This window comes from Trachinotus anak, unplaced genomic scaffold (assembly GCF_046630095.1).
Source record: "Trachinotus anak isolate AG129_WGS33_773 ecotype Australia unplaced genomic scaffold, CSIRO_AGI_Tana_v1 ptg000005l, whole genome shotgun sequence".
NCBI lineage: Eukaryota > Metazoa > Chordata > Actinopteri > Carangiformes > Carangidae > Trachinotus > Trachinotus anak.
In genome coordinates this window covers 5,279,216-5,290,448 of record NW_027273856.1, presented here as the reverse complement: position 1 = coordinate 5,290,448, position 11,233 = coordinate 5,279,216, and the positions used below count along the sequence as shown (strand labels likewise).

The following is an 11,233-nucleotide window of genomic DNA, read 5'->3' as shown; positions in this document are numbered from 1 at the left end:
AAACAGCAGATTAATGAGTCTATCGGGTGGCAGCGTACACAACATTTGGTTCCACCTCTCTTCTCCTTCCTCCTCGACCAAAATTCACGTTTGCGTAGTTCAAGTCATCAGAGTCCAGATTCTGTAAATATAGTGAATATTTATACTCAGTCATCTCACACAGTTTGAGAGAGAAACAAAGTGATGATGTGACAAGTTCAATCATGTCTATAAAAAATGTTTAAACTGGGTTCACCTCTCTCCGTTGTGGGCCACTGTCTTCATTCTCACCTTAGTGACAGAGACAAGACATCTGGTCAGACGAGTGATATACACTGTAAAGGTTTTGGGTAGTTCTCTTGGTAACCCTTTAATTTACAGGCTGTTATTTATGTAGTCATATGAATAAATTTTTTATTTCTGCCAGACATTGGAGCATTTATTGATGTATCACTTTACTGACTGTCACAACATCCTCATAGATTATGTTGAAACTAAGAAACTTTCCAAGAAATACTGTGCACTTGACATTATCTTGATGCTGCTGTGTCGTCCTCTAGTATAAGGAAATGATCTGTATGTTCATGTTACACTTTACTGCCATGGAAAAGTAGTTATAGCAAAAGTTCTTATGAACTACCCACATATTTCTTTCTACAGTGACATGTCCAGCAGTCACCACATCAGCTTTTCATTTTGGTAAACAACCGTTGCAGTGACGACCACTTCTCTTGGCTTATTAAAAGGTAAGATTGTTGAAATTACAAACACATCAGGTTCATTACACTGACAGTACTTGCAAGACTTAGTAGTAGTACCTGTCAACAGCCTGTCTTCACAATGTATTAAGGGATATTAATGCTATCAGTGTTAATGGTAGCATATACAGAAATGACCCTCATGTCTTATAGTACTTACTATAGCAATTCCCATATAGTTACCAGCCAACACTCTTCTCTGCTCCAATTTTACTCTGTAATTACTATATTATATATTATATATATTATATAATATATAATATATATAATATATATATATATTATATATATTATTATTTTCTTGTTTTTACTTGGCTGTTATTTCTTTGCAATTTTTTTCACATTACCACATAATTACTATATAATTAATGGCCTACTTGCCTTTTATTTCCTAGTAATTTCTTCACATTACTATATAATAACTGCATAATTAATGGCTTCTAAATTAAAGGGTTACCGCCCTCTCTGATTAGGTGTCCTTTATAAAGAGGTTAATCGTCAAAGTTCTAAGTTTTAATTATCTCTACATCTGCTTGATGGATTGGCACCAATACCTGCAAAACTATTGACTTTTCCATCAGTGTACTTCTATCCAGTTCTCAGTGTAGATTAAGTTAAATGCTATTTGTCACATGCTAACATGGTAAACTAAAATGGTGAAATTCTTGTTTCTATTTAGTATTTCAGTTATACAGGTTTCTCACTTTCTATATCTGTAGTTGAAATGTTTACAAGTCATTAATATGAATAAGAAGAATAATGATGAACATCTTCACTGTTCATGGGAAGTACTATAAAATATTCTCAAATACAACAGATACAGAAGCTTTCAAAAATACCTCTCTGAAGTTTCCTGATTTTAACAACCAGAACAATGATGATCATTACAAGTAAAACAGTCAGACCTCCCAGGATCAAACTCATCAGCTCTGGTTTTTCATCAGACTTTCCTAAAAGAAAAATCATTTACTCCGATTAAATTTTCAATTCGGTGCCTTGAGACCAGGCCAACAATCTGCACAATGAGAGAAATCTTACTCTGAAACTCGCTGTCCTTCTCTTCATGAAATTGATCACCGCCTTTTTAAGGAAATAATGTTGTCAGAAGAAATGTCCACAAAAAGGAGCCAAAAGACAGAATCATTTACAGTGATCTTACCTTCAACATTTAAATGTATTGCGCTGAAAATCAAACGTCCACTTGTGTAAAATCCACAGAAATACAGTCCAGAGTCAGATAAATCCACTTGTTTGATTTTGAGAGAGATGCTGGATGCCATGTTGTTGGATGTCATTTCAACACTATTTTGATATCCATCACAATATGCAACACTGCCAGATTTGACCATAAGAGAGATACAGCTGACCTCGGTTCTGTTGACCAGCCTGAGCCAGAATGCCACAGTGTAAACTTTGTCAGTCTTGGAGCACAGCAGTGTGACTTCTTTACCAGACTGGACCTCCACAGTCTGAGACTGAGACACTGAGACAGAGATCCAGCCTGAAACAAACAGCAGACACAACAAGAGATTTATCTCTGAGTGTATTCAGCTATAATTCAGCTCTAATTTACAAGTTTAAACTCTGGTGTTTCCCTGGTTACATCGCCTGATGCTGAGAATAATGAGTTTATAATGAAGTAAGAAATAAAGCTGTTATCAAGGTGAAGCTCCTCATTTCAATTTCCAGACAACAAATGTAACGTAAACAAACTTAAAAAATATGAAGTAACTGTTTGAATTCTAATGGGTTAGAGTTACCATCATTGTAAATGTAAGTTACAGTAATTCAGTCTCTGTACTCACTGAAGCTGCAGAGAAGTAAAGCTGTTATCAAGGTGAAGGTCTTCATGGTGCGTATGACTGCAGCGCTGCAATGTGTGTAACTGACCTGTGTAGTAAGGGTGCTGTCAATGTCAAGAGGTGGGGTGTGCTAGCATGCAGAGAAAAGCAGAAGTTGAGCAGCATCTCAGTCTCTTCATCTTCAGACCATGTGATTTGACAATAGTTCTATGGCGTGTTTTCATATATTTAGTCGCTATTATACAAATTAAAGAGTAAATCATCTGATTCAACAAGGGATTTATTTGTTTTACAGTAATATGGTTTATAATACCTCTAAATAGTATTAACAATAAAATAAGTTGTAATTCTGGTGGGTCAAAGAGGTCAGCAGAGTTACAGTGCAGATAATGGTGAGTTATTCAGTTCCAGTATCTGTCGAGGCTGCAGACAATTAAAGCTGTTACAAAGGTAAAGTTCATTATTGCGCAGCTCTGAAATTTCTGTAACTGAACTGTTCTCCAAGGTGGGGGCTCTTTACATATATAGGTGAGGTACAATTGTACTAATTAACCATAGCTAAAAAATGCTGCTTCAAGGATCTTTCACAAGTTTGATTTGAAGTTTATGAAATCTGACCTTTGACAACAGGAGCAGTAGCATAATAAAAAAAAAAATCACATTTGTTCATGAATTTTGAACAGGTGCTTTGCATGAAGGCCTTTGTTGTGTGTGGTTCTGGAGAAGAGAGCTGAGGACCAAGCTTCCCCTAATGGACACCTCACTAATGATACAGATACAGGGGTTGGACAATGAAACTGAAACGCCTGGTTTTAGACCACAATAATTCATTCGTATGGTGTAGGTCCTCCTTTTGCGGCCAATACAGCATCAATTCGTCTTGGGAATGACAGATACAAGTCCTGCACAGTGGCCAGAGGGATTTTGAGCCATTCTTCTTGCAGAATAGTGGCCAGGTCACTACGTGATGCTGGTGGAGGAAAACGTATCCTGACTCGCTCCTCCAAAACACCCCAAAGTGGCTCAATAATATTTAGATCTGGTGACTGTGCAGGCCATGGGAGATGTTCAACTTCACTTTCATGTTCATCAAACCACTCTGTCACCAGTCTTGCTGTGTGTATTGGTGCATTATCATCCTGATATACGGCACCGCCTTCAGGATACAATGTTTGAACCATTGGGTGCACATGGTCCTCCAGAATGGTTCGGTAGTCCTTGGCAGTGAGACACCCATCTAGCACAAGTATTGGGCCAAGGGAATGCCATGATATTGCAGCCCAAACCATCACTGATCCACCCCCATGCTTCACTCTGGGCATGCAACAGTCTGGGTGGTACGCTTCTTTGGGGCTTCTCCACACCGTAAACTGGACTCATCAGAGAACAATACATGTTTCACATTGTCCACAGCCCAAGATCTGCGCTGCTGGCACCATTGAAACCGACGTTTGGCATTGGCACGAGTGACCAAAGGTTTGGCTATAGCAGCCCGGCTGTGTATATTGACCCTGTGGAGTTCCCGACGGACAGTTTTGGTGGAAACAGGAGAGTTGAGGTGCACATTTAATTCTGCAGTGAGTTGGGCAGCTGTGGTTTTATGTTTTTTGGATACAATCTGGGTTAGCACCCGGACATCCCTTTCAGACAGCTTCCTCTTGCATCCACAGTTACTCCTGTTGGATGTGGTTCGTCCTTCTTGGTGGTATGCTGACATTACCCTGGATACCGTGGCTTTTGATACATCACAAAGACTTGCTGTCTTGGTCACAGATGCGCCAGCAAGACATGCACCAACAATTTGTCCTCTTTTGAACTCTGATATGTCACCCATATTGTTGTGTACATTGCAATATTTTGAGCAAAACTGTGCTATTACTCTGCTAATTGAACCCTCACACTCTGCTCTTACTGGTGCAATGCGCAATCAATGAAGATTGGCCACCAGGCTGGTCAAATTTAGCCATGAAACCTCCAACACTAAATTGGCAGGTGTTTCAGTTTCATTGTCCAATCCCTGTATGTCACTGATACAGACAGTGCTGTTTGTTCCTGCAGTGGAGTGATGGGCAGGAGGGGTTGAAATATTTTCATGCCTCCGTGCCAGTGACAGCCAGGGCTGGAGGAACAGCATTTTTGAGTTATCCGTCCGCCCGTATGTCTATCTGTCCGTCCATCCAGCTGATTTTCGTGGACATGGTATTTCAGTAAAGCATTGATGGAACTTGTTTAAATTTGGCACAAAGGTTTATTTGGACTAAAGGGTGAAATGATTAGATTATGGTGGTTCAAAGGTCAAGGTCATGGTGACCTCACAAAATGTGGTTTTGGCATTTTGAATGCAATATCTCTGTAACGCATTGAGGGAATTTCTTCAATTTTTTTTTTCAAAAATAGAACTTTAATACAAATATAAAATGAAAAGCAGAACTAGTAATAAACAATAAAATAATAATAATAATAAAATGTAGATTTGCAAGGTCAAACAAACAACAATCAAGCAAATCAAACCAACAGAAATCAAGTACAGGTTCCATAAAAACCTCTGTCAGCAAGACTGTGCATGTGTATTTGTGTATTTTTAGATGCATGTGTGGCAAAAAGTGACACTAGTGTGTTCTTTGCAGAGCTATTTTTTGCAGTAGAGGCACAATACGTTCGTACTAGGTCCATAAAAAGTCTCTCTGTGCAAGAACATGCATGTGTATGCGTGTGTGTTTAGATGCATGTGTGGCAAAAAGTGACACTTGTCACTTGTCACTTGGTGTGTTCTTTGCAGAGATATTTTTTGCAGGTGAAGCACAATGTGTTTGTCTTTTTGTCCTTATTGCTAGGGCAGACCTGACACCTCTTTCTTTTAGAATCAGGTGGTCTCACTGGGGTTGTGGCTGTGGCTGTTGTGGTTGATGTTGAGGCAGGGCTGGCTGAGGAGGATGCTGGCGCTCTTTGTGTTGCTGTGGGCGTGGACAGAGTGCTTGGTGAGCTCTGCAGCTGTCTGACCAAGGCTGCAGCGGCTGGGTCTTGGGGCACCCGTTCCCTTTGCTCAACGTGCGCCTTGACAAGGGAACTTCCTAGCTCCTCAAGAAACCTTCTCTGCTTGTTTTTTTTGGTTGAGTTCGACCCTCGGTGAATGTGGGTCCACAACACAAATGTGTTGTATGCAGACACATTGAGAATGCTGTAAAACACAACCATTGGCCGTCTCCTGGTCATTCGCTGGCAAGTGTAGGTGGCAGTCAGCTTGTCCAGGTTGTCCACTCCTCCTTTGTTTTTGTTATAGCCCAGGATGATTATGTGCTTTTTGTCACTTCCTGATGACACAGCTGCATCTTTGTGAAGAGTGGACATCAGTATCACATTCCATTGTTTTTTTGGACAGTATGAAACAGCAGTGGTGGTGTCTGTAAAAACAAACTTTGAGGAAAGTGGAGCCCTGTCCTTCACCTGCAACATTTCAGCAGGCAGCTCAGGTTTTTTTTTTTTTGGGGTTTTTTTTTACTGTGCCCACCATGGTGAGTTTCCTCCTGAAAAGTTCTTGTCCAAGGTCATAGCTGGTAAAAAAATTGTTACAAGTGATGTTGTGACCCTGCAGTCCAGTAGTCATATCAAGGACTACATGTTTTCCTTGGTTTTTTTCAGGGATGCTGCTTGCAGATTTGCCTGTGTAAATCTGTAGATTCCATGCATAGCTGTTTTTTGCATCCCAGGCTGCCCAGATTTTTATGCCGTATTTGCCTGCCTTACTGGGCATTTATTGCCAGAAGGGGCATTTTCCATGGAAAGGGAGAAAACGTTCATCTACAGCATTTTATAATTCAGTAAAATTAATTTTTTTGATTTTATTTAGTTTAAATAGAAATTCCTGAGAAGGTCAAAAAGTCTTGATGCAATAAACAAATTTATGTAGTACTTTTATGCATTTAAAACCTAAAAACAGGTCGGTGCCGACCCTAACACTCGAGGAAGGTTAACTTACCTGCTCTGGTACTCACTTCCTCTTTGTTCCCTTCAGGGTCGCTCCTTTCACACTTTGTCTTTTTCTTTTTTTTTTTCAATTTTTCCTGGTTTCAGTCTTTGTTTTGAAACCACTTACACATTCACCACAAACCACTAATTTCTGTGTCACACACCTTTGTTTGGTGGAATTAAAAGGACAGTGTATCAAGGCACAACGATCTTGTCCACACACTCACACACACACACACACACAAACACACACACCTTGGCCACATGCCTCAGGTCGTCCCAGCTGAGGTTCAAATCCATGTTTCTGTGTTTCTAGTCATCGTCGTTCCCACTTCAGCGCTGATGAACTCACAGGAGCAGAGAAAGAAAGAAGATCAGACCGAAGGAGGAAGATGAAGGAAGTTCACCTCATCTGTCTAGAGACAGGAAAATCTGGATCAGTGGACTTTCTGGATTTTCACTGAACCACCTCAGCTATCAGGACTTTCTCAGCTACATCAGCTCTCATATTCAGAGCAGAGCTCCTAACAACACTGACCATTCCCCCCAAACTTCATCTCATCACTTTGAATGTTGATGAATTATGGAAGAGTTTGGTTCATTTTCTCAATGACAGTGGTCTGTCAATGGTCCCACGTGGTCTACAGGTCAGGATTACTGACTTCCTGTTTGTCCTCATGGGTTCAGGAATAAGACTGAGGAGGAGACCAAAATTCATCAACAACATTTTACCACTGACAGCAGAGTTGATGAATCACAGTGACGGTCACATTATTGTCACATTATTAATGATTTAACATTTACCTAGATAACCTACCTGCTTTTGCTGATGACCTATTAGAAAGTGAGGAACCTATACAACCATTTTTCAAAACTTAAACTCAAGGTTACCAATGACTTTATAATGATGCTGATACTGAGGCATGAGCACAGTCCTTGTTCTCGTGGACCTGAGTGCAGCCTTCGACATGATCGGTCCCAGCATCCTATTGGACAGACTGAAGCACTGGGTGGGGACGTCTGGTGCAGCTTCAGGATGGTTTTCAACGTTCCAGTCAAAGAGGAGGTTCTGTGTCTCTTCATTTTCTTCTGTTAAGCATGGTGTGCCTCAGGAGTTGGTGTTGGGATCAATTTTATTTCCTTGATGATACACAGGTGTACCTGCCTGTTAGTCCCTCAGACTCTGAAATAATGAGCTCACTGGAAGTTTCCTTCATCCGATCTCAGACAATATCAGCACAGGGCAAAACAAATTCTGCCATCAGCTGGTTGCATCATGGGACATATCAAGCCTGTTGCAGGGAATCTTTAGTTCTTTATTTTACTTACAAGCCTTCATCTCTTCATGGCTTTTTACTTGCTTGAACCAACATGTTACTGTGTTTTATTATGGTGCCTTGAAGCACTTGGTAACTTCAGTTTTAATAACGTTTGTATCCTCCGTCTGAACTACTCCCAATTTCAGTGTGTCTCATCATTAAACCATCTACATATTTAATGTTTCCTCTGCTTTTCTCATGGTTCTGCCTCTTCTACAACCACAAATAAATTAACACAGACCTTGAAAACCAGCATTGTGTGATGTCATTCTTTTATGCAGCATCTCAGTACAATAAACAGATAAATAAATACATTTTTTTGATTAAATCAAAATTTTTCTGAATTTATTTATATATATTTTTTAAATGTATCTGTGTAATTATTATGATTATTATTATTAAAAAAAATAATAATAATATTATTATTGTTAGACAGGGTGGAGGGGGATATAAAATATAGATATCATAAAGTCATTTCCTTGGTTTCCTTTCTGAGAAATAACTACTGTAAGGGAATTCAATTCAACAAATACAGTGTATAAAAATCAATTGATAAATAATTAGTTCTTTCCTCTCCTATTATTCATCTCACGGTCCCTCAGATTGTTCTTCTGGAGGGGCCCCACCCTGTGGCTTGAAACCACTGGACTACCTCACAGTTTGTACAGTAGCTACAGCAGTAAAGTGCTGCTTACAAACTGTTGCACAGTATTAGCAATCTAATAATGTCACATGTGAATGATACTAATCCGTACATGCTAACTGCTGATCATACTTCTGCACTTTTTCTGAGGACTTTTACTTGTAGTGGAGTGTTTTGACATTGTTATAATGATACACTGACTTCAGTTTTTATCACCAGTGAACACAAGCAGCTCAAAACAGAGTAAATGTACTTAGTTACATTCCAGCACTGAGTAAAATATATGAATGGTCAGGGAAGAGATTGGGACATTGCTAGTGGTTGTCATGGTTACCAGTAAACTGTATTGGCTATGGATGAGAATATTGAAATAGAATAGAATAGAATGTTTAAATGACTCTATGATGATGATTCTATGGAAGGTGACACACAGTGAGAGAGTGTGTTGGTCCAGTTCACCTGTAGACAACACAGAGTTAACACAGACTTCATCTGAGACAACTGGGAACTGGAAGAAGTCACAGTGAAAGACAAGAAACACAGAGTGTTAACCAGCCAGAGTGTCAGTGAACGCAGCAGGTAAGTGCTGAAATGATGAGTTCTTTTTTAAAGCAAGGTTTGAATGTGTTGTTTTCAAATGCAGAAACAGTAGTTTTTAGTTTTTAGAACTCAGATAGACTTGATTCTCTAAACACACACCTCTGTCAACTACTATCAATATAACATTATTTCTCAATAGACAAGTAAAGAAACTCAGTTTATTGGGATATTTGCTGATGCTCAGTTAATACAGTTACACTCGTGGCCTAAAGAAGAGACTTCGTATCCTTTACTGAGGTAGAAGAAATAAAACCACAATGTAAAATATACTTTAATGTTTTTACTTTATAAGTTTTAATCACATTTTTTTTTGCTTAAAACTTAAAGCACTGACGTCTTTTAAATATTGTATCCTTAGATTATATTATTGGATTATTAATACTTGTTCATCAACATGTCAGCTGTATTTAAATGTTTCGTGCTGAGGTGAAAACAGTAATTATATATTGTTGGAGAGTTCAATCCCTAACAAATGCATCATATGCTAAATGAGCTACATAAAATCTTTATCTGCAAAGTAAGTAGTAACTCGAGCTGTCGGGTAAATGTAGTGGAGTAGTGGTTTGTACTTGGTACTTTTACAACTCAATGTTGTTTGGTATAAAAATGTCTCAAAACCAGCTTCCTGTCAACGTCACAGGCTCAGTAAGAGAAAAGATGGACATCAGAGAAGAGTTTGAGCGCGTCTTACAGGGGATGGAGTGGAGTGAAGTCCTTGAAACTGTGGAGGCAGTGGTCATGGAAATGTTGGGCTATACACCCATGCCTCCATCTCTACCTCCAGCTCCTCTTCCTCCTGCTGTCTCCACTGAGGTTATGTTTGACACCCACCCTCAGGAGAAACAGGTGTTGCAGCCAGGTCACCTGCACAGCCAGGCAGCAGCTCACAGCCAGGGACAGGTAAGATACTGAGTATAGGTTAGATTCACAAGAATCTGATCAATTCCTTTATCAATACAGATAGTTATCAATGGTGGAAGCTCTAGGGCAACAGAAGAATGATTTTAATCTGAGCCCATCTGTTATCCCATGTGTTGCTCAAAATGTAATGAGTTTATGCAACAGTCCTGTGAGGCTCTGCTTATCAACATCCTTAATGACTGCCAATTACTCATAATTCAAGAGTAGAAATTCAAACCAGGGAATCTCTGCACACCTTTTTTTTCTTTCTGGAGGAATGGCATAAATGATTGTTGAAGAGAACAATACCTGATTGTTTTTCTCTTGCATGGCTAAGACAGCAAGACTCACATTCTGAGTGAGAGACTCTTATTTTAAACGCCCTGATCAGCTGATTTGATGATGCTGATTTTAAACTTTATCACTGAAAGAGTTCAACAGGTCCTTGTTAATGGACAAATGTCCAGTAGGATAGTGTCAAACACTGGTTCGCCTCACGGCTGTGTTTTGTCGCCCCTTTTATTTATCATGTACACTGACAGCTGCAGGACTTATTATGAGAACAGATTTATAGTCAAGTTTTCTGACGATACCGTCCTCTTGTCCTTGCTTCAAGGTTCTGAGTGTGAATTTGTGACACTGAATATAAAGCCAGTGTTATTCAGGGCATGGATTTCCAGATTGTACAGTCTTACAAATATCTTGGCACAGTCTTTGACCATTAACTTGAGTTCGTTGGTCCATCGCAAAACAGGATCAACAGAGAGTACATTTGTTAAGGAGGCTGAACTCCTTTAATGTCAGTCAGGAAATTATATGTAATTTGTATTGCTCATTCATTGAAAGTCTTCTAACATTCTCGTTTATCTGCTGGTTCAGTGTTTTTTTTCCATTAAGGATAGAAACTCCCTCAGCAGTATTGTCAGCGTCTGCTCCAAAATCACCGGGGTCAGGCAGAGAGATCTGTGTTCACTCTGGGGAAATCAGGTTATAAAGATGGCAAAAAACATTATGAACAATCCTGACCATGTCTTGTCATCTGGTCTATTTATTTATGTATTTTATGTATTTTTAAAAGTTTTCTTTAAGGGTATTTTACTATTTATTGCTATTCATTTACTGACCTCGCTGTGTGTTGATCTGTGTCCTCGACACGCAGCAGTGTTTGTGAACAGTATTTATGGATTATTGGTCGTTTGTCTATGTGATTGTATTTTGGGTAAGCTGCAAACGAATTGCCCTTTTAGGATCAACAAAGTTATCTGA

The 11,233-nt window shown here is 39.3% G+C and overlaps 1 long non-coding RNA gene and 1 pseudogene across 1 annotated transcript; both read right to left on the bottom strand.

The window, feature by feature from the left end:
* LOC139621239 (uncharacterized) lies at positions 1-3,291 on the bottom strand. Its single transcript, XR_011690958.1, has 5 exons — positions 2,543-3,291; positions 1,776-2,238; positions 1,577-1,687; positions 236-270; positions 1-121 (listed from the first exon to the last, which is right to left on the bottom strand). It is a non-coding gene; the product is annotated as an uncharacterized lncRNA (long non-coding RNA).
* Positions 3,292-3,366: 75 nt separating this feature from the next.
* Positions 3,367-11,233, bottom strand: part of LOC139622216 (piggyBac transposable element-derived protein 4-like) — a 176,731-nt pseudogene continuing 168,864 nt past the window's right edge.